Below are 26,644 nucleotides of genomic sequence, written 5' to 3' on the forward strand. Positions count from 1 at the left end.
GTTATACCACTGATCTGAACGAATGCCCTTTAAGTGGTCTCTCTAGGAATGAGCAGCAAGTTGTTGGAAGTAGATGGGACTAATTTTGGATTCCTCAGAATGCTCTAGTAATCCATGTTGCACAAGACAGAAAGAAGTTTATTTTCAGAATTCCCTTTATGAAGGCAATTGCATTAATCTAGGAAAGTGTGTGAGAAGGACCAGGGCAGGGATGTGGACGACAATGTTTTGCTCAAAGACTAAGAAAAAAAATTTGCTGGCTCTAGCACTTACTCAGAGTTTCTAAACTCACAGAATGCTAAACTGTTTAAAACTAGCAAGAGGGGCTGATTTCACATCTGTACTGACACTCACAGAAATCAGGGCTGCGGGTGAGCAGAAACAAGAGACCCAGGGTCCTAGGGATTTGTGACAGTCACATGATGAAGGGTATTTCTCTTAATTCTCACTGACCAGGAAGTCAGTGGGTCAAGGGAAATTTATATCTAAATCCCCAAGGAGCAGAGAAGTCTCTGCTAGTATCTGGGCACAGGTCTATTCCTGCCTCATTAACACTGTGTTAGACAATGTTGCTTTAAAAACATTCCTGTATGTGGTCGGGTAAGACCCCCCCCCCACTGTAAGAGTCACTATAAAATAAAATACATCACTAGAAATTTTGCAAGTTAGAAGTAAACCTTGATATCTATAAACTGTTTACATTCAAACAGTTTGCCAGTATCCTCCTGATTCAGAAACAGTGTCTCTTCGTTTATGTGAATCTTTCTTTTTTTTAATGGAGGTGCTGGGGATTGAACCCAGGATGCATGCTAAGCATGTGCTCTACCACTGAGCTGTACCCTCTCCCCCATTTGAATCTTAAAATGTTTTCAAATATAAAACACTTTCTAAAGGTCTAACATATTTCTCAAATTTATTGCTAAGTATTATATTTTGTTTGTTACAATTCTCAGTGGGGTCTTTTCCCACTACTTTTCAGCTGGTATAAAGATATATTATATCCAAGGCTTTATTTTGATTGTTTACAAAAATAGTTTTAAAATTGACTGCCATAGATTTTCCTAATCAATCATGTCACCTAAAAATGAAATATTTTGGTTTTATTTTTTTCTTCTTCATATTTCATTCGTTAACAGTATTAAATAAAATTGGAGTTAGTGGTGACTAGTGAATAAATTAGTAATAAAAATGGTAAGTGTTTTTTGTTCCTGAATTTATGTTTATGTTCTAGCAACACTGAACCATGCCCTCCAAGCCACCCACCTGTGTGCTGCCCCTCTGCTCCGTGAGCCTGCCCAGCTCGCTGCCTTAATGAAGCAACCGACTCCTCAAAGCTCAACTCACCACTCCTGACTCATCGCAAAGCGGGATGTCTGACCAAGCAGAACTGGGAACAGGTTCCCAACTCCTAAATGATCAACACTGTATATGCTGACTATGTAAAGTTACCCTAATACTGACAACGTTCATGAAAGTCAAATGAGAAATATCTTCAGTCTATAAACATCCTGCAATTACACAGGCACTGCATGCGCTCTTCATACCTAAAGTTACTCTTGAATCATAAACTATGCACGTAACAGATGACATTAAAAGCACCAGGTTTCTTTCTAGGATGAACTATTTCAGGGAAATCTAAATGGCAGAGTTTGTGAGGGAAATTTCTCCTTTACACAAGAATTTCCACTAATAAACGTGGATGGTGTGGCAGATGAAAATACTCAGTATCCTGCAAATTCTAATGATAGAAATGATTCAGAAACGATCAGCAATGGATGAAACCATGAAAGGAAAGGGGAAACTCTCGATGGGGAGCCCCGGCTGTCACCACTGACAGATTTTAGCCAAGCAGACGCTGTGTGTCCCAGGCTGCAACCCGTGTGGAGGAAGGAACAGCCCCATGGCTGAAGTATTCCTGTCCACCCTCTCCCAACACCAAAATCAAAGATGAGCCTGAATCTAACTTAGCATTTGGAGCTAACTTCTAATTTGCAGGAAATTTAGAGGTTAAAGGAGTAAGTTAACTGGGAAGCCAACAGAAAAATCCAGAACGGGGGCTATTCTACGGGACCGCTTACCCAGCCTCTTAAGTCACGAGCGGGATGGAAAGAAAGAGAGGACAGGGAGCGGGGAGGCAGAGCCGGTGGGGAAGAAGCAGCCCTGAGTTACACAGCAGCGCTAACAACCGCGCCCTGCATGGAATCTGTTAAGATTCTGAACAGACAACCCAAATGTAAGCGACAGTTTTGAATAAAAAGCAGAAGAGACTGAATAAGGAGATACTATCAGGTGATAAAGAATTTTTGTTGATTTTGTTTGATGTGGTAGAGGTATTATAGTTATATTACAAGTTCTCTCTGCATATATTGTTACTGTGTAGGTGCATATTTGTAGAGAAAAAAATTGTAAATTCTAGTCCAGCAATGCTTTAGGAAACAAAATATCAGGAAGACAAAATAATCTGTACCCTCAAAACAAACAAAAGATGTTACAGTGTGCTGGGCACACTGAACCAGCTCAAGGTAAATTATTTTATTTTGCTACCTTGCCTCTGGCATATCTCAGTAAACTCACGCTGCCTTCTGATTTTAATGGTGCATATCACCCGGGTCTGCATTTTCAAAAGCTACCCCATGATTCCAACGACACTTTCTTCAACCGTTAAGTCTTCTCTGAAGGAGGCTGACTGGTCTCCTTCGCTACGTGAGGGGAGGCAGTGTGTCACAGCCTCACTGTGCTGAGTATAAAACAGCACACTATTCCATACACAACAAGTACTCAGGTATCCAAGGGCAAGACAAATAAAAGTAACACCCACACAGGTATTAGAATTTATATGCTTCTCTTAAACATTTAAATGAATGTCTAATGGATAAAGTGTGTGGCAGGAACACACTTAAACCTCCTCTTGTGTTCCACCAAGTCACCTCCATATGACATGAACCACAGTCATCACTTATTTGTCCCCAGATAAAAAGTTTCTACAGCATAAGAGGGGCTGTCTGCCTGTCATCCTCCTTTCACAGCAATTGGAGGTATTACTCTGACTAGTCTTTGACTTCACTTTTCTTCACGTGTAACTTTTTTTCCACATGATAAACAGTAAGCAAATTCTCCCCAAAAGTATTTTTCTTTGTTAATCTTCTGTTCTTACGAAGTTCAGTCTTCTTTTATATGACTGAATGTTAGTACTTCCTCCAAGTAACTTGCAAATTTAAATACTATCCTTTCCAAAAAATGTTTGCATTCAATGCCGTTGTAACATTTTAACATTTAAAATGTAGTAGCTCACAATGTGGGCATTCTTAAATCTTTTACTAAAGCCTATAAAAAGCATCTATTGTAGCTCTTTGATTTCCTCTAACACGAAGAATTACTGTAATTCTGAGGACAGCAGCACCTCGCAGCTGAATAGGCACACCAGCCAGCCTCCTAGCGAGTGCGTGTGAGTAGCGGTTATCTGCCAGCAGCCCCGGGACCCCAAGCCCACGGGCACAGGTGTCTGCACACGGGCAGGGCTGGGCAGCAGGCGGCTTCCATCAGCAGCTGCTCCCCCGCCCCCCGCCCCGCGCCCCGCTCCTTCCCCCGCCCCCGCTCCTTGGGGGCAGGTCTTCGCTGCTGGACCGCGCAGTCTCCGCAGTCTCCGTGGTAACGGAGGAGCCAGCTACGCGGGGCACGAGCACGCAGGACTCTGCTTGCAGAACTAGAAACGCCCCTCGGCGCTGCCTAGCGCTGCGAAGGGCAGAGCTGGCAAGAAACCCTGCAATTACTTACAGCTGATTTATAAAAAGTCAGTCCAAAGGTGTAAAAAAATAATTTGGTACCCGTTGGAAACATTTACTAGAAAAAAACGGAATCACGTAACAAGGAAATCAGTTTGAAGTCTGGCAAACTAAAGGAACCTCACGTTTCCCCTGTGAAGCTATGACTCAGTACCTCACTTATATGGGGGTATGTGAGAAGCCCTAAAACAGCACATGTAAAAATCAATAACAGAGGTGACTTGAAGGCATCATGTCAAAGTCTGCAGAACAGAATTCTTCACTCAGTATATTTAAAACATTAAAAAAACTTAATGAGTTCTTGGCTTTTCCCTTCAATTTAGAGCAACAACGTGGAATGGATATGTACATACTGTGTGAATATGTGCACACGCTCTCGTGCACACACACGCATGTGCACACATGCACAAAATGCACATGCACGCACATTCACATACACGCATGCATGCACAAATACATAAAACGAGGAGGCTGAGAGGCTGGGCCGGCCTCACAGCTTCAGGTGGTTGGGATTTAAGCTCCCTCACGTGTTCGCGCGGAGCAGGAACTAGGGCCCAGGTGTCCTGCTGCCTAGTGTCCTCCAGGGGTCCCATCCTCCTAAGGCTCACGCAGAGGAATAGCATAACTCTTTCAGGTGGTCGTGACACTGGAACAGCAAGTGCTAGGTAGCTCAGTAAGTCTTCAACAGACACGTGTTGATTAATTCTACTCTAACTGTGGTCATGGGAAACCACGCTTGTAGTATTGATACAAGTATCCCCTTACTTAGTCTTACAATGAAAGAAATATGTCTGTATGGTAAACAAAAACAAAGGCACTAGCTTATGAAATAACTATTCTGGATCTAATTAAAATATTTCATCTGAAAACAAAGTACTTGCCCTTATTATGATAATCAAATTGAATTAATTCACAAGTACAAAATTGTCTGTACAGATACATAAACTTAAGCCACAGGCTCGCAGCTCAAAGAAAATGTTGAACTAAATTTTACCCTGAAATTGCTGTCTAACAAGAATTATTTGGCAAAAATCATTAACTCTTAAAAACATTTTGCAAGGATATCAAACTAAAAGATAATAGCAAAAGTCTGCATAAAATATATTTTTGCAAATTTAACAATATTTTCATATATTATGTATGGAAGTAGTTAACATATGTCTTAAGACAGGAAGCAATTTGTTTTGTAATAAGATAAGTAGCAAGTAGGGCTACACATGATTAAGTTTATAAATACTACAAATACAATGTAGACCTATAATAGGAAGGAATCCTGTGTTGAGGGTTCTGCAGGGAAAAGGATGTTCAATATCCACATGGTCACCTCCTTCCCGAACTTAGTCTGATTTGGTCTGGGCTTATCTTCCGGGGCAGATCTTTGCTACTTTTCTTAGACAAGAAGGATCAGTTCCATGACGCCTGGGACAGATGAGTTTTGGGTTAAATGCTGAGATAAACTGGGGCCTGGAGATGCAATCTAGGGAGGCCTCTGAGGGACGGCCGCCTTGCTGCTTCAGAGGGCCCACGCTGGGGTGGCAGTGTCATTGACCTCCCATTTGGCAGCGGTGAAGGCAGCAGCTCTCTGCAGTGTAACACAGGTACTGGACGCAGCTCCTTAGAGGCTACTGTAGACATTTTACTTGCATCAAATAATTTCCTTTAAGGTATGTACTCTTTTATTACCTCCATTTCACAGATGAGGAAACTGAAGCACAGAGGAGTTAGACAAGTTTCCTAAGACTGCACAGCTTGGAAGTGCCACAGCTAATACTTACCCCCAACCAGTCTGATTCTAGAGCCAACCCTTGTAACCACTACAGCTAGGCAGCTTTAAATGTCCAGCTGCTTCATGTAATTTTATTAAACGATCTGTATATTGTATAATCTGCATGACAGGCATTGTGAGTTTGCTCTGCTCATATTCACATTTCTTGGTACCTCATAGACTTGAACATCTTTCCATAGCAGTTTCTTGTTTTAAATAAGCGCTACAAAACCCAAGGCTATTTTAGTCCCTACTAGTTTCTAAGAGCAAAGAGTTTTTGTCCAGTTTTTTATGTCAAAATGAACAGCCTCATCTCATGAGGGAAGTAAACTGATGAAGTGGTTAGCACACTCCAGATCAACCCTCAAGGCATCCTTAGGAAAGGACTGCTTTGTTTTTTAACATCACAACTTCACTGTGATTACTTGCTTGATGTCCCCCTCCCCTGACAGTCTAAGACCTGGGGGTCACATCAGTCTTAGTCATGACTCTCCCCTCCCAATGCCCAGGGCACGCCTGACATATAGCAGGTTGTCAGTAAGAATGTACAGAACAAGTGAGTGGGATCTGCTCTTTTATCTCTTACGTGTCCTCAGTAAAGATCCCTAGTAGTAGCAGCCTAATACTGCTGGTAACACTTATTTCATATAAAATTTTTATATATTTATATCATTATTAATACATTGATGTTTAAGATGTGTCACAATTTTCTTTCAAATAATCGCTGTGATTTTTAGCAGCAAAAATTAGATTCTTAGCAGAATGGACCTTGGAACGTACTCCATTTTACTTTCCACATTTAAAGGTTCTTCCTTCTACTGAGCTGAGAATGGTATTTTCCTTCCCATAACATAAACAGTAACTTTTATTAAAATTTACCTTTCTCAAATGTCCAATTCCACACCACTGGTTATCACCATTTCTTCTGACAACAGTAGACCCAAAACAGAAGGCACTGTATTACAACATATCAGTCAGATACTGATTTACTACACTGAAGTTACATAGTTAAAAATTGATGACTATTAGTAGACCTTTGCTTAGAAACGGGTCATTTTTCATTCATTTCAGTAAAAGAAATGCTATGTATTGCCTTCCATCTGCGATGTTTACGAATCTGTGTGTTTTAAATATCTTTGTGAGGCTAAATGCCCAATTCCCCATCTGACCACGTGGACAATCACAGAACCAAAAAGAACCGTCAAAGAAATGTAATGTCATGGACACTGCAGGGCATGTTAAGTCAGCAAGGATCACTCTGCCCCAGAGGGATGGGAAGAACATCTCTCCCCGAGCTGAGCGAGTACACTGCATGCACGGCTGAGCTGAGATCTTCAGATCAAAATACTTGAAAGGCTGGTGACTTTCTTTTGAGTACATCAGGAAAAATTAAATTTAGAAGTCACTGCAGAGACTGAATTCAACACAATAATTTTGAGAAAAAAGTTAACAATGGACTTAATTTTTTCCATCTGAAAAAGACATTTATTTGATACTTTAAATAGCTTACCTATTTTGGCAGTAAATTAGGGGAAGATCTTTTCTGTTATAAAAGTAAGCTTTTTAAAGTTTTGGTTAATACTAGATTGTATGCTCTGATTCAATTTGTACTACAGGCTGAATAAAGAAAAGCTAGTCTTCAATGAGAATTTTTTGTGAATGTTGACAGATCTCACATGTGAAAACAACTAACTTCATCATTTTTCAAACATCGCTAGTGTCTTTCCAACCTAGACAAGATTCTCTGTGTCGTAAGAAAAAGTATAAACAGTCAGGCAACCAAAAGCTCTACCATTTTATTTTTAAAAACTTAATAAATGTGTATGTTTTGGGATAAATTATTTAAAAAAACAAATTTTACATTTTTTCTTTCAAAAGAAATTCCTTTCAGAAAGGACTAAAAATTGATTAAGGAAATCATACTATCACTAAAAAATGTCTGCGTGTAACAACTCAGTGATTTCAACGGCTGACAGATAATCCCTGTACTGGCTGGATACTAGAATGGGACACTTGCTAAGGAGATGACAGCTGTTATTTTACGGCTGACATCCTTTCATAAACTTAAATTCGGCTGAAGAGAGCGGGGTCTTCATTCACTGCATTCAGTCTCAAAATGTTAAAGGAGCCTATAAAAATTCTCTCCTGAAAATGAAATTCTCACCTACAACCACTACGTGACAAGGCTCTGTTGCAGATTCTTATGGAATCTAAGAAAACAGAACAGCAGCATAAAAACGTCTCTCCCCACGGTTAGAATTCAGTCCTCCTGCAAGTTTCAATTAGAAGATACTCATTTAAGAAGTTCTAAATTTTACAAGTTAAAAAAACACGTCACCAGTTCAGCTCAATAACGGCACATGTGAGCCCCCAGCCCCGCCTGCAGCCCGGGCCGCGTAGTCCCCCCATTCCAGGACCGGCTCTGGCGGCAGCCAGACATCTGTCTGTGTCAGTTTATCTGCACTGTTCACCGTCTGCACTGGGAGTTCAAGAGCAGGTAGGAAGTGTTTTTAGCTGCTCTATTTTGCTCTCACCTCGCTGAACGGACGGCACAGAGCAGTCTGTAAGAATCTGAATCACTGCACAGATGGGCTAAAGGACAGGTGCTGGTTCACTATCAACGTCTGACTGTGTGCATGGTGACGGGCACTGAGCTTGCCGCCTGTCACAGGTGCTCGTCCTGCATGTCTGTTATTAAACTCCAGAGAGCGGCTGAGAGCACGGTCACATCCCACTCATATCATCCGGACATCCCTAATTGCAAAAAAACCAATTGCTCAAACTGTGTTGGTCTCAAAAGTTACAAGTTTGGCAGCAGGACCACAATCTAGTGTTAGTATCTGACCTTCATCACCCATTATCCAGCCAGCACGAAGCGACTGTGTCCACAGACGCACCAGAGTAAGCTCTGATAAACCAGGATTTGAGATTTCGACCTTTGTAAGCTACTAATTCCACTCCTGTCCCAAGTTAACAGAACTAGACATAGATCTGACAGGACACAGGTGTCCACGAAAAGGGATACTCAGGAACCAAACACAATGAGAATAAAAATATTAATATGCCAAATTTGAATTCTTTCCTCAGTGCAAAAGTGTGTAAGGCAGGGAAGAGATGTCTGATTTATCAGTAAAACTTGATACTGCTATATATTATGAATGGCTACTCTACTTTTTTTGTTATATAAACATCTTATCTTGAAAATTTAGTATCTTTCACAGAGGTGCAGTAATAATGATACATTTTTAAAGGCCTAATGTTGAACTAAATTTATTTCATTATTTGATACTACACTTTTCTTTCCACTATCATTTTACAATGAAAGTAAAAAACAAGAGGAATCAACAGACTACTTTATTGCAAAATTTATGACACTGTAAGTAAGAAATGGCTATGAAACTAACAGATAAATTCATTTTGGTATCAACTTTAATTCATTCATTCACTCACTTCCTCAGTTCTGTCACATGTGTGCTCCCTTCGCGGTCAAACTTCCTCTTCTCCACCCCCAATCTAGCGACATTTATAATATGCCATTTTTAGAAGTAATTAAGTAGAACTACCAAAAACTGAATTTGTTAAACTAGACGGGAACTGTGTAACTGATTTTTCACTCTTAGTACTATTTTCCTATCAACATTAAGCATATAAATTCTCTTATCTATAAAACTATCCTTTGCATTTATTTTACTATAAATGTAAGCCATAGACACATAAATTCAAACATTTGGCATTAATTACGTCCTAGATATTAACAGCTCTAAAATTTTAATTCAAATACAATGGGTTGGTAGGCTTCACACACACATGCACCTACACACACACACAAGTTAAATGGAAACTCTTACCATGGATTTTCCTTCCATAGTTAGTCCCTCCGAAGCCTTCTTGACAGGGCAGGGCCTTCCTCTGCCGAGCAGACAGCAGCCAAATCACAAAATGACTCTTGGATGCTCGCGTCTTCCCATGGGAGTTTTCGGCCAACTGCCAGTTGAGAATTTAAACTGAAACTAAATTACCCAAACTTTATTAAGTTGTTTCCACACCCACCAACTGATAATGAGCAACGACTCTAAACTGGAGACCTAAGTGAGTTGAGTTTGTTTCACCTTCTTTTGAGCAGTCTTAAACATGTTTAAGGAGAAATGCCAGGGTGAAAAAAAGTATCTTCAGAGAACAGTTTAAAGTAAACTTCAACTGCTTCCAAAAAAGCACCCTCAATCACTCTGCCCCAAGTTAACACAAGATAAAGATGGTATTTATACAATGATGTGCCTATAAATTGCAGAGTCACAAATTTAAATTCTGTCAAACACTGACTCTACCTTAAAACTAGTTGGAATATTTGGAAACACTTTGATAATATCATTTATATTCATACAGTATTTATTAAATCATCAACTACTTGGAGTTGTGCAGATGCCAAGAAGGTAAAGGTTACACAGAAGAGACACACCCTGCCTGCAAGCATGATTCTTTGTACCGAGAAGACAAAATGGAAAACTGCATTCTACCACTTTCTGATGACCACACACAAACAACTCGGCCTCTTTTTGCACAGTTCGGGCTCCTGTGCTCTGAGTGATCACAGCTGATCTTTGCAGAGCCTGTCAGTTACATATGACTGTCAACCATCAGGCTTTCTGATTACATTTTACAGTCTGCTTTGATACTTCTCAAATATGAGGCATGTTAAATTGTTCCCAGATGTTAAGATGTATCTCAGAGCCTCAATATCATGTCTGCCCAGCTATAAGTTGGCACATTTCAATAATATATTTATCCCTGGTAATTTAAGTCTTCAGCAAATATACAACAGAGTAAAGCTAAAATGAAAACATGAAAGAAAGAACAGACATGTCTGATCTTCTGAGGTATCATGTTTACCACTGATTAACAATTGTTTCTGAAAGCCGACTATAACAGGTCCAAGACAAAGTGCGTGTAACGAGGTAGTTATGTAGGACTCAGGTCAGGATGCAAACGTAATGTGTACCCCAGTTCTCACATTCTAAGCGCCCCTCCCCCTCACATACACACAAGGACACCTGTCTGCGCCCATGTGCATCTATTCAACCTGCACTCGGACAGACTTTTTTCCCCCCTGTTAGCATCTGGTCCCAAGACATTACATAAAAGCCAATATAAGGTGAATAATCAATTTATGGTTAAGTCAAGAGACACTGACTACAGGACAAAACCTAGAGCTTAGAAAAACCACTATGTCTTGGGTTAATCACACTGACCCAAACAGTTTGATGTCCCAGAAACAGGCTTATTCCATTCTATGTGGTAATTTTAATCCAAAATCCTCAATAACACTTATAAACTATTCAGAGATGAAGAGAGTCCTTTCCTGGGTACTGTGAGACACAAAGGAAAGGTCAGACTCCTTTCTCAGGGAGCTTTGTAAGCGTGAACGAGGGGGCGGCGGGAGGAGAAGGTGGCTCATGAAGACATATAAACAGCTAGACAAGCCCATTGGCAGCTTCAGCTGTCTGAGCAGACTTGTCATGTGTGCGGCTGATCTGAGAAGACATTCTATCAAGAAGCATTCTTAAAGCAGAAAATACACAACCACTTGATTCTTACCTAGCCTGCTGAAGCCCACAAAGCAAGCTTCATAAGACACAGAATATGACCATGGAAGCATTCATGTCCTCACTCTGGAAGAAGATCAAAGATAAATTCTGCAGTCAAATGAAATTACAGAACATGGAGATACTTAAAAAATCAAGCATTCAATATAAGAGAAGCAGTTCTGGAAAAGACATGCACCCCAATGTTCATAGCAGCACTATATACAAGAGCCAAGACATGGAAACGACCTAAATGTCCATCGACAGATGACTGGATAAAGAAGCTGTGGTATATTTAAACAATGGAATACTACTCATCCATAAAAAAGAATAAAATAATGCCACTTGCAGCAACATGGATGAACCTGGAGATCATCTTCTAGGTGAAGTAAGCCAGACAGAGGAAGAAAAATACCATATGGTATCACTCATATGTGGAAAAGAAAGAAAGGAAAGAAAGGGAAGAAAGAAAGGAAGGAAAGAAAGGAAGGAAAGAAAGGGAAAGAAAGAGAAAAAAAGAGAGAAAGAAAAAATAGGACACTATGAACTCATCTACAAAACAGAATCAGACTCACAGACATAGTAAAAAGTCTTATGGTTACTGGGGAAAGGGGGTGGGAAGGGATAAATTTGAGAGTGAGATTTACAAATGTTAGCCACTATATATAAAAATAGATTTTAAAAGGTTTCTTCTGTATAGCACAGGGAACCATGTTCAGTATCTTGTAATAACCTTAAATGAAAAAGAACATGAAAATGAATATACATATGTATATGCACAACTGGGACATTGCACTGTACACCAGAAACTGACATATTGTAACTGATGGTACTTCAATTAAAAAAATATGAGAAGCAATTCTGAATTTGTTCATGTCACTCATCCTAATGATTCTAATCACCATGGCAGTAATTTAGTTTTTAATACAAGGGACATAATTTTGAAAAGTTACTATCAGATTAGCAGAATCACAAACCAGAAAAGCACAAAATAACCCTTTTGGTGTGATAACACCATCAACACTGCACGTGACACAGCAAACTTGCCTCCCACCCAGCAGAGCTGACGCGCTGCTGCGCTCACATGCTTGTATGTAACCTCTGGTATGTTCTACTCGTTCAACAGCTTTAAAATGTAATGTTGCCCCTCATTTCATAAATGAAGAAACAGGCCCAGTAATATTTGATGTTATTTGTCCAAAGTCACGTAGCCAGTCAGCAGCAAAATCAAGACTCCTCAGGAAAAAATGCTTCTTTTACCATAATCAAGGAGAGAAACAGTTATGCTTTTGAAAGAAAGAAAATTTTATTAGGAAGATTTAAACCTTCTAATCTCTGTACTAAATCTCAAACATATAGATCATTACCCACCCCTCAAAATGCAAAGAATCAATTCATAAAGTTAGGGAAAGAAAAGAATATGATTAACTTAAACCTGATACTCCCTTCTTATAGGCTTTAAGGCAGACGTTCAGTCTTACATTCAAGTATTACGGACTCAGAACATGAGTTTGAGGAATGTATAAAACTTCATCAAAAGTTTCTATTAAAAAAGATAATTTCCTAGAATTTTCCATGGCATCACACCTGCTTTTTCTTTTACCTCCTGGCACCCTAGCCAGGATTGTCTCACAATTTAAGCACGCCACATGGACAGCACTTCAAATTAAGTCTTAACTTGACTGCTTGATATAACTCATCCCAACTACATATAAATAGGCAGTAAGAGATGTTCAGAAAAACTGTAAGTGGGAAATATGGAAAGAAATAGCCAAAACAGCTTAGATTTAGTTTGAAGTAAAAAAGTGCGCTACTAACTCAATTTAGAGTCCTCTACTTGGTTGTAATTCATAAGATGTTTCTAGTAAAACACAACATGCTTTTTTTCAGTTCAACTGTCTCAAAAGTCAGAGCACTCATTAGGCAACATCTAAAATCATTCACCAAAACTCCTGAACAGGCAGCAACACTAAACTACCTGCACCTACCATCACCACGACTCATTCCCCTGACCCAAGTCCATAAGCCAAAGAGCGTAAAATACCCTTAGCATTTATCGTTGAAAACAGAGTAAGATATTTTAGCATATAAAATCAAGGTTTATCTTACGCTATTAAAGCAAAATTTTTTACTTTGGGAGTTTTACTTATATCCCATTTGGTCACACAGTAACATCTCAATATATTATATGTGTATATATTTGCATATACAATATATATGTATGTGTATACATATACATGTATGTATGTATATTACATATATATTTTTAGTAAAGAGCAGTCTTCTTAAAATTACGTGAGTTTATCAGAACACATAATATTTTAAAGTCTTCCTCAATATGCTAAATTTGTATGTGTGTGTCTACTTTTTCACCCAGAGTTGTGACTGGCTGCCTAAAAGCAATGTAGGATACCCACACTTAGGCCCCACTGTGGAAGTTTTCCGTGTGGATTTAGCCTATCGATATGGATACGCCAATATACATACGAAGAAAACAGCTTACTCACATCTTTCACATTATTCACAGCAATAGGATTTTTTAAATCAATCAAGGAAATATGACTCACCCTTTTCATAAATTTCTACCTGGTTTATAAGAAGGTTATTTGGGGGGAGAGTTATTTGATTTGTCTCCACCTCAGTTTCTCCAACTGGATAACAGGAGCATCTCAGCTCACAGACTTGCTGCGAATATTGGGTACGTTCATGGTTGTCCCCTGCCTGGAGGGGTGCGCCAGACACACAGCAGCCTTGGGAGCTGCCACAGTCATTGTCACCAGCGCCACCACCTCCAGAAGCACCTCAGAGGAGTCTTAGTAAGAATGCAGAGTCCTAGGCCCCACTCCCAGAGAGTCTAATTCAGCATCACACCAGAGCTTGACAATACTATATTAAAAGAGAAAGCAAATAAACATACAAAACACTGCTTGTACCAATACGACCTCACGATTACGGCACCAAGAAGCAAAATAAACAGAAAAAGCTTCAGCTTTAGAAGCCCAGTAGTGGCTGTGCTTCCTTCTCTAAAATCCGCACGACCATCCCCAAAGCCAATAGTTATTTTCCAACAAGCCGACTACTCCACGGAGTAACAGGAATGCAGACAGGCGCTCCGGCCTCAAAGAACAGTTAGAGAAGCTGAAACACTTCACGCCTTCCTGGGTTCACAGTAGCAAGCAATTTCACAGAACTCCTCGGGAGCGGAGCAGCGATGGAACATGCGCGCACGCCCCTCGCGGCACAGGAGCGCGGGATCGGAAACCTCCTCGGGACCTCGTCGGGAAAGTCGCCTCTCATCTCCCTCCAAGTATCACAGAAGTCCTGTTCCAGCTCATAGGTGGTGCGTGCTGGGGGCTCGGAGAAGGGGTTTTAATTCGGGTTGATAGGGAAGGCTTCAGAGAAAAGATCTTTGCTAGATCTTATGATATGACTTTTACAGGTAGAGATAAACTGCACCTCACATCATCAGTATTATGTGCAGCAGGCAGGAACGCGGGTGCTCCAGGCGTCGCAGGAAGGCGTATATACTGCCAAGTTCCTCCCCTGCATCCCGGGAAGACGGTCACATCACGCTCTCTGCTCAGAAACCGACTTAGCAAGGCAAAGAGACTGTTTCGGCAACAGCATGCACAGTGGGGTCTGTTATGACAGTCTAGCCCCGGTTTTGAAAAAGGGACAGAGACAGGAATCCAGAAGATTACTTTAATTCATTGATCGGCATGAGGAACAGGTGTCAAAGATGATTGAAGTTTTAAGTCTGGTTCTAGGGCAGCTCTGTATTCTGCCCTGTCAGTTCAGGATGGAGGAGCTGGGAGACAGCTGAACAAAAGTGGGCCTGGGGGGGGTGTCTTAGACTAACGGGTCGAGGACTGAGCTGCAGTATTCATTCAATACAAACAAACATATCAAGTGCTTGTGAACAAATCTCAATAAATAAACTCGGGAGGTTCACATTCTATACACGGCCACTGGGTTAACATTTACCTTCGCAGTAAAAAAAAAAAAGCACTCTTCAGCTTATGAACTCTTTGAAGATATTAATGAAATATTTCAACATGATTAGTTTTACTGGCTAAAAAAGACGCTTTTCAAATTTTATTAAAAGGTTTTTTTGCATCTGAATTTGTATTTTCAGTTTGCAAAATAATTCCACATTCCACATTCTCAACAAAAACCAACAATATTTTGTCATATACCACTTATTTGTGAATAGTTAAAGACATCTTAAAAGCTACCATACTTTAGGGGTATTAACTCATGAATTCTTACAGTATCATGCCAAAAAAGCAAATGTCATTTGCAAAGCAAATGGGTCACTTGTCTTAAAACATAAGGAAAGAGAACTGGACGTGTTAAACTCTCTCCTGCACTGGATCTGAGACCCTCCCTCGGCCCTGAGAGAGAGAGGTAGCAAGCCCATGTCACAGCTGGGAACATGCTCAAGACCCCAGAGCTGTTAAATGGTCCAGCTGGGACCCCATCACTGCGTGTCTGCTCCGAAATCTAAGCTCATCCTTTTCACAATAACTCTCTGGAACATGGCCAAGTACTACACTTTAAAAACAAAAAAACACAAAGCCAAGGCCATGGGGGGAGGCTCTGGGCAGGGCGGGACACGGGCCAGATACAAGGAGACAGAATCCCAGTACCGTCCTTGTGGAAGTGCTCTTCGGTCCCATTAAGAACCTCCTTCTTCCTTTACTCACTGATAACCTCTCTGCATGCTAGTAGCCACATGAATTGCCATCATCCCTTGAGAAACAGAAACACTAATTACAAAACTCAAAAAGAGGATGGCTATGGTGAACTGTTTATTCGAAGACACATGGCCCCACAACAGACAAACCACAATAACCCCTGAAGACCCTATATTAACAAATACTCACTAACAACCCAGAATCATTAATATACACGTAGCTTTTCAGATATTTTACAGTAAGAATGTTCTAGCAATCAAAGAAGGCAAGCATTTAACATCTGGAACGCTTGCTAACCGGATGTCCACTGATGCTAGATGAAGAAATTTTTAACTTATCTAGAAACTTTCAAGAGGCATGAATGCTCTCATTTCATACTTTCATAATAGGACACAGTAGTGTGAAATCAAGCATTATAAATTCAGCAGAGAAAACAATATTAAAAATTCCAAAAGGTATAAGGTTCTTAATTTTAAGAACAAGAAACTATGTGCCCTGCATTAACATAAGCTGCCAGTAAACTGCATCCCTTTCAAAGTTAAACACATGCTTCAGAAGCGAGCAGCCTGCAGGACTTCCAGGGTGAAGGGGAAACTGCTGTCGCTCCAGTTTCCTCCTCCGCGCTCCCTTCCCGAATCTCTGCACCATCACACTCGGATGACCCAGTTTACCCGAACAAAACATGGCGCCATCCAGTGTGACAAGGTGGGACAAGTTTACACTCAAGAGTCACCGCAGGTCTTTGGCAGTTCTGAGGTTCTTGATGCCAAACTGCATACAGGTTGGGCCTCTGAGAAATGCAACAGCTCTTGTGCCAAAACACAGGTTTTCTAGCATTTTAAACAAGATCTCACCCAATAATTAGCACTGCAGTAGGTAGTTTAACTGTGTGACCCTTTGTACAGCAGCACTTCTAAGGCACTACAGCCAAGAACTGTCATTTATTTGCTCCGTTACCTTGATTTAGGGGGAAATTCACAGGAAGACCAGTTCCATACAAAGAACTGACATAAAACTGTGCAAAAATAAGCCAGCAAAGCTTAGCTGAAAGGGAACCAAATAATGAAAAGTCAGAGCATGGTCACACAGAGACCTAAGCGGGCAGCCAAGAAGCATACACCATTCTGGCCTAGATTTGTTTGTAATGACTGTGTGACCCAGATACTAACATATTTGGCTAATACTTAAAAATCTGAAAATTGAAAGAAATGAAATACACAGTCAGCTGGTTAAATATTTTAGTCAAAATGATAGGTATTTAAGATACAGAATTAGCATTCTCTGCAGAAAGACTTTTAAAACTTCAAAAATAAGTATTTACTTGGGCTTCATAAGTAATCCCATAAATTATAATTCACTTTTATAATCAGATAATGAGGATAATACCATCTCCTAGAGATTATGGTACAAAAATCCTTTGAAAGCAGGAGAATATACATTTTTTAAAAAAACTAAAGCTTATTTAAAGAACTGTATTTCACTAACTAACTTTGCTCTGTTTATGACCCACATAATAATTTTTTCTACAGAGAGGCGTCTATTAAGTGGCAAGAGAATTTTTGGAAAAAGAAAATCTTCAATCAGTGGCTCTAAAATTAGTTTTGCTAACGAGGTGCTGGAACACGGGAGACAGTGACTTCTCCAGGGGCTCACCCATCCTCCCTGGGCTGGACCGGGCACGGTGATGCTTAACACACTCGCAGTGGACAGGGCTGAGGGTACTGACTTCCACCCCAAGTCCCCCCATAGTCGGGGCTCAGGAGAAGGTGGCCGACCCTGATGCACCAGGCTGGACCACCACAGCCTAATCCAGTACAGTAAACCCATTCCTCCTGCAAAGGGTTAGTTTGCCTGTGTGAGAGTTAGACCAATTTAGACCAAGGAGAAGCAAACCGGGGGCGGGGGCAGCAGGGAATGGAAAGCGACATTGCTCATTGAGAAAGCTAAGAACAGCTGATTCTTCTCCCTAGATCTGAAAAGAAACTCATAATCCTGAAGGTGATCGGGAGCCGCTGGGATCACAGAGTTCGGAGAACGCGATACTGGGTGCAGGGCGTAGAGAGGACAAACGAGTCCTCGAAGGAATCGCTGAGCCGCTGGCTTCACTAATCCATGTACGTCTCACTGCTGGTGCCTCTTCTCACCTGAGCTAATTAATACTCTTTTTTATTTAAGCCAAAATTCGACTAATTTGGAAATGAACTGGCTATTAGGAAACTAAGTGTCAAGCTCTATTTAAATACTTTAAGGAAATCACAAAATTTATTTTACCTACTCCTAGCTTTTGAAGAAAAGTGCTACATATTACTTTTCTACATTTTCTTAATTGCCTGCAATGATTGTGTATCGTATGTGTTACTGAGAGGGGCGTATTGAAAACATCAGAATGTACAACACAATTTGACCTCTTCTTCTTTCATTAACATAAAAGTCAGAACATGCTCTTAACACAGTGATGCTTCAAGGGTCCATGATTCACTCAGATTGCTGTTTTTTTTATTGTCTGACTTCTCTCGGATGTCAGCTGTCTCTCGTCTCTGCTGTCCTCCCCTGGGAACTGTTTGGGAACCACCAGCTTCCCACCCACAGCGCACCGGCAGCCCCGCGTGCCCACCCCTCCCCGGTTCCCAGTCGTGCACGTTCAGTTAGCTGAAGTCACCAGACGCAGGCTCTGAAGCACATGCAAGTAACTCTGGGGACAGCGACTCTCTTTGAACTCGGTTTAAACTAAAAACACAACCTAGATAGTTCTGTACTTCTTATAAAAAAAATACCTCATTTCCTCTTTCCTTTTCTTCTTTCTTTCCTTCCTTCTTTTGACATTTACTTTACCTAGAAATAGTTCTGATCTTCCACCTTCATATTGGGATTGAAGACATCTATAAAGCAGAGGCTGTAAAACAGAGGCCTGAGGGCCAAATATATTCTCCGGGCATATTTTGTCCTGTAGTTAGAGTCAGAGTTTTAAAAAAATATTTGAATTAGTTACCAACTAATTTACATTCAAATCTGTATTTCAGGACACTTTAGAAAATTTGAAAAATCTGGCAACAGTCAGCTGCGCACTCACACGGCCACGAACAGGAGGAACAGAGTATCAGCTGGACCTCTCCCACTGAGATGAGCGAAAACCCTCTAGAACCCCAGGCTCCATCATCTTATTTCCCCAGCTGTCTGACTGCCCATGTCAAAGCTCGCACAGGTCCTTGACTGTGATACCCTGTATACAACAGACTAATCGCAGCCATAAGTACACAAAAAATACTGCTGGGTAAGAAACAAAGCAGTTCACAAGGCGTTCAGGGAAGTACGCTCCTGAAACTTTTTTCTCCCGAATCTTCTAATTTAACTAGGAGCCCATTTCTCAAGCCAATGATCCAACAATAAATTCTTATCATTACAAAGGAAAAAAATGTTTCTTAATAAAATGCTATTTGAAACAAAAAGGTTCAAATTCTTCATCTAAGTTTCAACCAATCAACCAAAAATAATAAAATCATAAATATTCAGCCACCTTTCAAATCCGTTATTGATTAATAAGCACAAGTGTGAACAAAATAACACGCACTATACAGGTGCACACCATGTATGTACGAAGTTACTTACATGCTTTACCATACAGATTAAGGCGTAAAATTCTCTTTTCAAACCAAGTTCTCCATATACTATTTAATGGGATCTAACAATAATGGAAATCAGCTCACTTCACAAACCGCTTTTTAAGGAACAATGCTTTCTAAGTTATATTCTATACCACAGTCACTTCCTAACGTCAAGTACAGGTTACTTAGAGGATTTGGGAGAGGATACTGTGGGCTGTGTCTGCCTCCCACACTTGACACCAGTCCCCTTCTCTGCGACCAGGTCCATGGAAGCAGCTTCCTCCAGCAGGCTCCTCCTGACGCTAACTCAGCTCCGTGTCACACCTCAGCTCACAGCTCTCCCGTGACTGCCCGACACCCTGAGTAAGGCCGCAGCGTCCGCCTCCTGAACTCCTCCCCACCTCTGTCTCCCCTTCTCCACAGCGCTCGGCCGCAGCGGGGCCCTTCCAGTGCTTCCTTCCGTGCCTGCAGCTGCTGCTTCTGCTGCCTGCAGGGCCCTCTGACCATGCTGATCCCCAAAACCTCAGCCTCACAGTGATGACCCCTGTCCCTCCCTCCCGTGACCGCCAGCACTGCCCCGCCAGGCCGAGCCAGGCGAGGTCTCCCTGTCACACAACCTCCTGCACCTTTTCACTTGCTTCTCCCTCGGTGTTCATCTTAGTTGTAGTTATTTCAGCTTCAGTTTTTTCTGAAGTTGTTGGTTTCGTGAGGACACAGATCATAACTTCTTGTTTATTGTCGTACAGTATTATTTACTGTAATGCCTGGCATACAATAACAGCATTTAGTAAACACCTGTTGAATAAGTGAATCTCATTAAACTGAAGGGAATCCATAACTAAATTACAGACAAGAAGGCAGCACAGAGCAGCAGACAGTGCGCACACCTGAAGTCTTGAAGAGCCGGGTTACAGTCCCAGACCTACCACTTAGTGCGTGACTTTTAAGTCTCAATTACTCAGATTCTTTACCTTAGTAAGAACAGTGTCCAGCCCTGCTCTGTCTTCCTGTGTAGTTATTAGGAGAAAAGATATAGTCTGTTTTCTAAACTCTAAAATGTGTATTTTTTCACTTTAACAGTTTTCAAATCAAGAGGAGTCTTACAGTAGATCTCACAAGAACCTTGCCAGTCATCACACATCACATAACAGCTTGTCACTGCCTATCCATGGTGCACTTGGACATGAGTAAGAATACACCTTTTATCTGTCACCTCAATTGCCTGCATTAACAGAACCATATACAGTTGAGTTTTAATTTAATTATGTTAAGTCCCTAACTACCTCTCGAAATGTCTTTATAAAGATCACTATAATGCAGTATTGAAATAAAAAGTTATTATATATGCAGAGCTGCCTGTGACACGTGCCTAATTCATGCTGAGTTAAGATTTACTAAGTGATAATTCTGAGCAGGTACCAAATACCTGCCTGTCAAACTCTCCCAGATGACATTTAAGAGAAGTGACTTAACTTCCAGTGATGTGTAAAGTAACTAGTAAAAAAACAAAGCTGCAGGCCTAACTAAATAGGAAATGGAAACCAGGCCAAAGTAATTCCTGGATGTGCTCAGAATCATGCTCTCAGGGCTGAGGTGCTGGAGGTCAAGGGCAGCTTGCCCAACGAGCACGAGTAAGCCACAGTTACCCTTCAAGAGAGTACTCCTCCCTCCTCCAAAAAATGCGTTTGATTTTTCCAAAAGGAGAGAAAAAAGTTATTAAATCAAAGGGCATGTCTTACAATTGAAATCTCTTAGAATCGAGAAAACTTAGTAATATGCACGAACACGCTTTGTAAATTAAGTGCTACCCAAATAGGTAATGTTACTCGTCCCCACTGTATGCTGTGGACAAAAGTAGGGCCGTCCATACAACTTAAAAGCGTCTCCCAAAAATCACTTATAAAGACCATGCTTAAAAATAAGATGAACAAAATTCCAATGTCACTGATTTTTTTTTAGAGGAAATGAAACGTTCTCTCTCACTCTCAACAAATTCACCTGACAAAACTCAGTCCACTTCCTATGCCCCGTTCTCACTCTGGCACCTCCCACATAACCCAGAACACTATCATCTGTTCGACTCTTTAATTCCAGAAGGTCTTCTGTACTTCTCCCTCCATTCCTCCAGCTGTCTGCTGTGTTTAATGTAATACTTTATTTGGTTTTGTCTTTGTACATATTATTTAAAGCCACATCAATATCCTCTTCAATCTGATCTTCAAGAGCAAAGTATGACATGTGCTTTCACTTACTTTCTTATAAGTAGCACTGATTTTCTAGGACTCGCTTACCTGGTGACCAAAACTCAGTGTTGAAAGTGTGACAGGATGGTGGCGCTGGTGACTACCCAGACTAGAACAAACAAGGGCTGACTCACACAGCATCAAGGACCATGCTTGCCAGACAAACAGCATCCTCCATCCATGCCCTCCTCATCAACAACCACGGGAAAACTACCTCTCTCTTCAGACTTCCTTCTCTGATTCACTTTGGTAACCCCTGTGGCAAGGGACTTGTAAATTAGATCATAAACAAATTCTGGAGGTTGACCTAAAAAGACCACTTAGGAAAGTCTCCAGGCTTCTCTGCATGAGGGAAGGCAGGATGGAGCGGAGACCTATGGCAAATAAACCCGCCAGCCAGCTGGTTTCAGCATCCCCGCCACCAGCAGCTCACGGCATGGAACAGCCCGGAGAGGACAGCTGACAAAGACTTTCTGCACCAGGGAAATGCTTGAATTAGAAGACAGATAAATTACCCGACTATCATAAACTTTATTCGGATTAGATCTATCACAGTGCCTTGATAAGACTAGTAAGACTTCAGGTGAATTATCATTTGTCAGTAAAAACACATTTTTAAGTTCTATCATGACAAATGTGTATGTTAATCAGACACGCGGGACCTGGGAAAGGGACAGCAGGGGACTATGCCGTGTTCTTCCCAGCAGTCATGTCACTCAACCGTCAAGCCATCCCGCAGGGCTGACATCACCACGGCACAGCTGAGGAAACAGCGGCCCGGAGCACCTAGGTGGCCCTCCCATAAAGCCAGCACACACCCTCACGTGCCTGGTGACTTGTGGCAACCACAAACACCTACACTAAGCAAACAGTTCAACCCCCTGCGGTAGTTTAATGACGCTGCGACAACACACCCCACCACGTGCCCTTCCACAGTGTAAGCCCCCTCATCAGGTAGTGTCACATGCCTGCCCACCCCTACCTGACCCCAGGTGCTTGGTCTGTGACCAATAGAACAGACAGAAGTGACTCTGGGTGTCTCCAGAATCTGGGCCTCGAAGAGCTGTGGCTTCTGCCTCTCCCTTCTGGAGTGTCCCTTCTTGGAGTCCAGCTAACATGCCATGAGGAAGCCCAGGTAAGTTCACAGAGAAGCGCACGGAAGGGAAGCCCGGGGCCCAGGGCCGCCCAGCCACAGCCCGCAGCCCAAACCTGGGCCGCAGGACGCAGACTCACCCAGCCAGCTCTCCAAATGATGAGAAACAGAGCATGACTGCTGTCTGAAGCCACCAAACCTTAGGGCAGTCCTGTGGCCACTGATAAGTGAAACACTCACTGTCCTGCTTAGAAACGCAGGTCAACAATACCAGTGTCAGACTAAGAAGGCCAGTAAAAACCAGACATACTCGGTTTCCGTGACTACTGAAATAGAACTGTGAAAACCCAGAGTAAAGCCTAAGTTTTGAGAATGACTAAAAATTACACTCAATTTAGATCCAAAAAGAACAACACGGTTCAGCACTCAAAATCACAATGTGTCATAATATCACAATGACTATGAATAAAGTGAGTATTGACTGAATCACTAAGTCTTAAGTGAATAAGAAGGCGTCACTTGAAGTTCAGAAATGAAAGGCAAACAGGGCACAGGGCAAAGGCTGGTTATCCAGAGCGGCGCCTCGATCAGACGCACTGGTCTGTATATTACACATGATTGTCATCTGAAGAGCAGCATACAATAAAATATATGACACTGAATTATACTAAACACAGCTTTATCTTATTTAAAAACATACTCAAGGGTAAGCATTACCCTGGTGAAGCACGAGTACACAAGTGAAGCAGCAAGATATCGAGTAATAAATACTTTCAGGTGATGAAGTCTGGATTACAGTATTATCTTACTTCAAATTTCTGTTACATAAATGCGGAAAAAAAAGCATTCTCATATCATGAAATGTGCCAAACATACACAAGTTTCAAGAAATATTTTAAAATACTCTCTTAAGATATCCAGTTACTAACTTATTCCAAAAAAATAAGGCGGCAGTTGGTTTACGAAGGATGACCAGCACCCCCAGTGGCAGCACTGTCTGAGCGATCACTGGGCTGGATGGACACGGCTTTGATCCAGGGAAATGCTGAGTCTCTTATGACTTAACAGCAGAGAGCAAATGATCTGGAGCAATTCCTACTCTGGTGCTGTGCTGAGAGGTAGAAAAGTGGGACTTCACATGAATATTTAATACCATCGCCATAATTCTTAGAAAATAAATTCTAATAGGCTATGTAAAAATTTTTTTAAATGCTGATGTTTTACCAGATTAACTCTGACCATGTCATAGCGGAAAGGTTTCTGAAAAGCTAGAAGAAATCCAGTGATTGACTCAGTTTTAAAATTCAATTCTGTCTTGAGGCAGACACTGTGAAAGACACAGAGATACTACATCCAAAAAGAAGAGTATATTTTGCTAAAGAAAACCCCTACGGCGGCCTTACCGCAGGGTGAGGTCTGGCGACGCAGAACCACCCCGCGTCTTTTCAGCAGCTACGGGGGGACCCACACTGGAGGAGTCCCTCCTTTCCTTCGTGACCCCGGTTACTCAGCTGACGCCGAGGCTGCAGTAGGCCTGGGCCCTCGCACATTCATACACAGTTACTCCCTGGCTGCAAAGGAGCCTTTTAAAAGAGAGAAAGTGAATAATGGGGGAGAAAGGAACTGGGGAGGAAGAGAAAGCCGCTTTTGTGCCCTATCAATTATTTATTCAGTCAAGCAATGAACTCACTAGTTCTCACTCTAACCATCTATCTGGGGAACTCCAAAGAGTGAACTCAAAGACTAACAGACTTTTAAAAACTACCATCATTCAGCAAACTTTTGAGTTTTTTTTCCTACTTGAAAACATTTTTTAACACGGTACATCTTATTTTTGTACAATAATTTACATTTCGTAATTTATCAATTTTTAAAATCAGACCAGAAGTGTCGATTTTAAAATGGACCAATAAATCAGCTAACATCCTTCATTGCAGGATTTAAGAAATGTTTTGTTATTCTTAATTTAGAAAGCTAATTACAAAAATGCTCATATATCAATCTTTACATTATTACCATACTTGTGTCTGTTTAATAATTAAATGCCTGGTGGCAGTGCCATAGAGATTTATTTTACAGAAGTCTCTGGAAGGGAGTCCCAGTCCCGGATGAGCACAGCCAGGCCATGGTCAGGTTTCTCTCACAACCATTAATGAAGTTCGGTTGACTAAATTATTAATAGAGATTAAGTCTTCTTCAAATAAAGGCAGGGTTAAGGTGCTTGCTTCCTGAGAAGAGAAGTTACCAGGTTTACTCTGTGCCGAGGTGCCCCTTTGCTACGTATTTGAGATGATACACAGTTTTTGCCCCCTTTCTCATGACAGAATAACTGACTCAAAAATTTGAAAATATTTTGCCTTTTGTATGAATATTTGAATCTTTAATAAATTATTTTTTTGGCTTGGACTGATTCATTTTATAACCCATAACCTACATTAAAACACAACTTCTTTTGAAAAGCTACATACACGTCTCTCCTTATACTTTCTCTGCTTAAAATTATTTGAAAGTCCCTATGTCTCAAGTGAAGTTGTCTATCGGCTATAATTTGACTGGACTCTACTCTTCTTTAGATAAATCATCTGAAGAGTAAACCAGGCGTCCTGTTCCTCTGGCCTCAGCATCCTCCCTGCTCTGGGTACATCTCATTCTCCCTGAGTCTGCTTTCCTTCCAGACAAATCCGCTGGTGAGAAGTCAGCACTGATCCTACTTGTTCAAATCCATTTTTTTTATAGAATAAGAATTAAGAGCTGGGAGAGTACTTATGATTCATCCAAGTTTATGGTGAGGAAACTGAGGCACACACGTGTTACGTGATAAACACGGAGAGCTACAGTTAGCACGTGGGGTGGCAGAGACTAGGAACCGTGCTTCCCCACGCCATGTGGTGCTCTCTGCCACGTGCTCTCACCAAGCCCCCGAAAGGACCCCACAAGTCACACTGGAGACTATAAACTGATATAGCCTTTTGGAAAGAACATGAGCAACATGTATTACAAAGCTTAAAGGGTCTGCCCAATAATTCCGCTCTTGGGACTCTATCCTAGGGTAAATTATTAGACATGCTTTATATGCAAATATTCATGTCAGGTACTTACAATAAGAAAAAAAATTTTAAATAGCATACGTCCAATAACAAGAAAAAATGGTATAGCCACTAAGAGAACTATGACAGAGCAATTTGAAAAGTTTTCTAAACTTTATAAAAGGCACTTTTCTATGTTAAGTGGTGGTGGTGCGTGTGGAGGGGGCAAGTTAAAAAACTCATGATGTATGTAAAACAAATGTTGTCTATCAAATGAATTCTTAGCTCTTTATTGAGTGAGATTCTATTACGTTAAGACTGACAGAAATAGGAGAAGCAGCATATTTTATTAAGGAGATGCTATGGGGGAGAGAGTGCACAATCTTCCTCCAAGAAATGCATTCGCTGTAATTCTTAAAATTGGCATTACACAGTTCATTTTCTTTTGCTAGCACTTTATAGGGAATAAAAAACCTGCTCTGATAACCACTTTAGAGTGGAAATAAAACGAGTTTCCTAAACCCCAAATAAAACCTCAAGACCTTCCTTAATCTAAAGCTAAACTGCATTTTACTTAGAACTGGAATAAATACCTTCCAAGTGTTTTGAGAATTTTTAAAGTCCTCTTTTAAAGCACTAAATCTCACTTACCAAAGCTTCAAACAATCCTCAGTGGTCAGAAGCCTTTCAAAACTCACACTCTTAAAAATCTGTAAGCCTTGTCTAATCTTAACTCCAAGGAAAGGGCTGAACGAGCAGAAGTGCCATGTGAGGTGGGAAACGTTTCGTGCTCCTACGATCAAACAGGCAGTGCAGGAAAATGTGCAAAGGATACTCGCATGATTTAAGACCCAAAG

At 41.1% G+C, this 26,644-nt stretch overlaps 1 protein-coding gene across 9 annotated transcripts in view; it reads right to left on the reverse strand.

Moving 5' to 3' along the window:
* ZEB1 (zinc finger E-box binding homeobox 1) overlaps positions 1 to 26,644 on the reverse strand; it is a 167,393-nt gene that overhangs the window by 111,731 nt on the left and 29,018 nt on the right. The window contains exon 2 of one of the 9 annotated variants that reach the window (XM_072955353.1): positions 9,396 to 9,557. The exons of 6 other annotated variants lie outside the window; for them this stretch is intronic. The gene's annotated coding sequence lies outside the window, so the exon portion shown is untranslated. Of the gene's footprint in view, positions 1 to 6,426; positions 6,495 to 9,395; positions 9,558 to 26,644 lie in introns of those variants that run through there. 2 more of the 9 variants (XM_072955351.1, XM_072955354.1) reach the window with 2 other exon arrangements.

The sequence above is a fragment of the Vicugna pacos genome, chromosome 35, assembly GCF_048564905.1.
Source record: "Vicugna pacos chromosome 35, VicPac4, whole genome shotgun sequence".
Taxonomy (NCBI): domain Eukaryota; kingdom Metazoa; phylum Chordata; class Mammalia; order Artiodactyla; family Camelidae; genus Vicugna; species Vicugna pacos.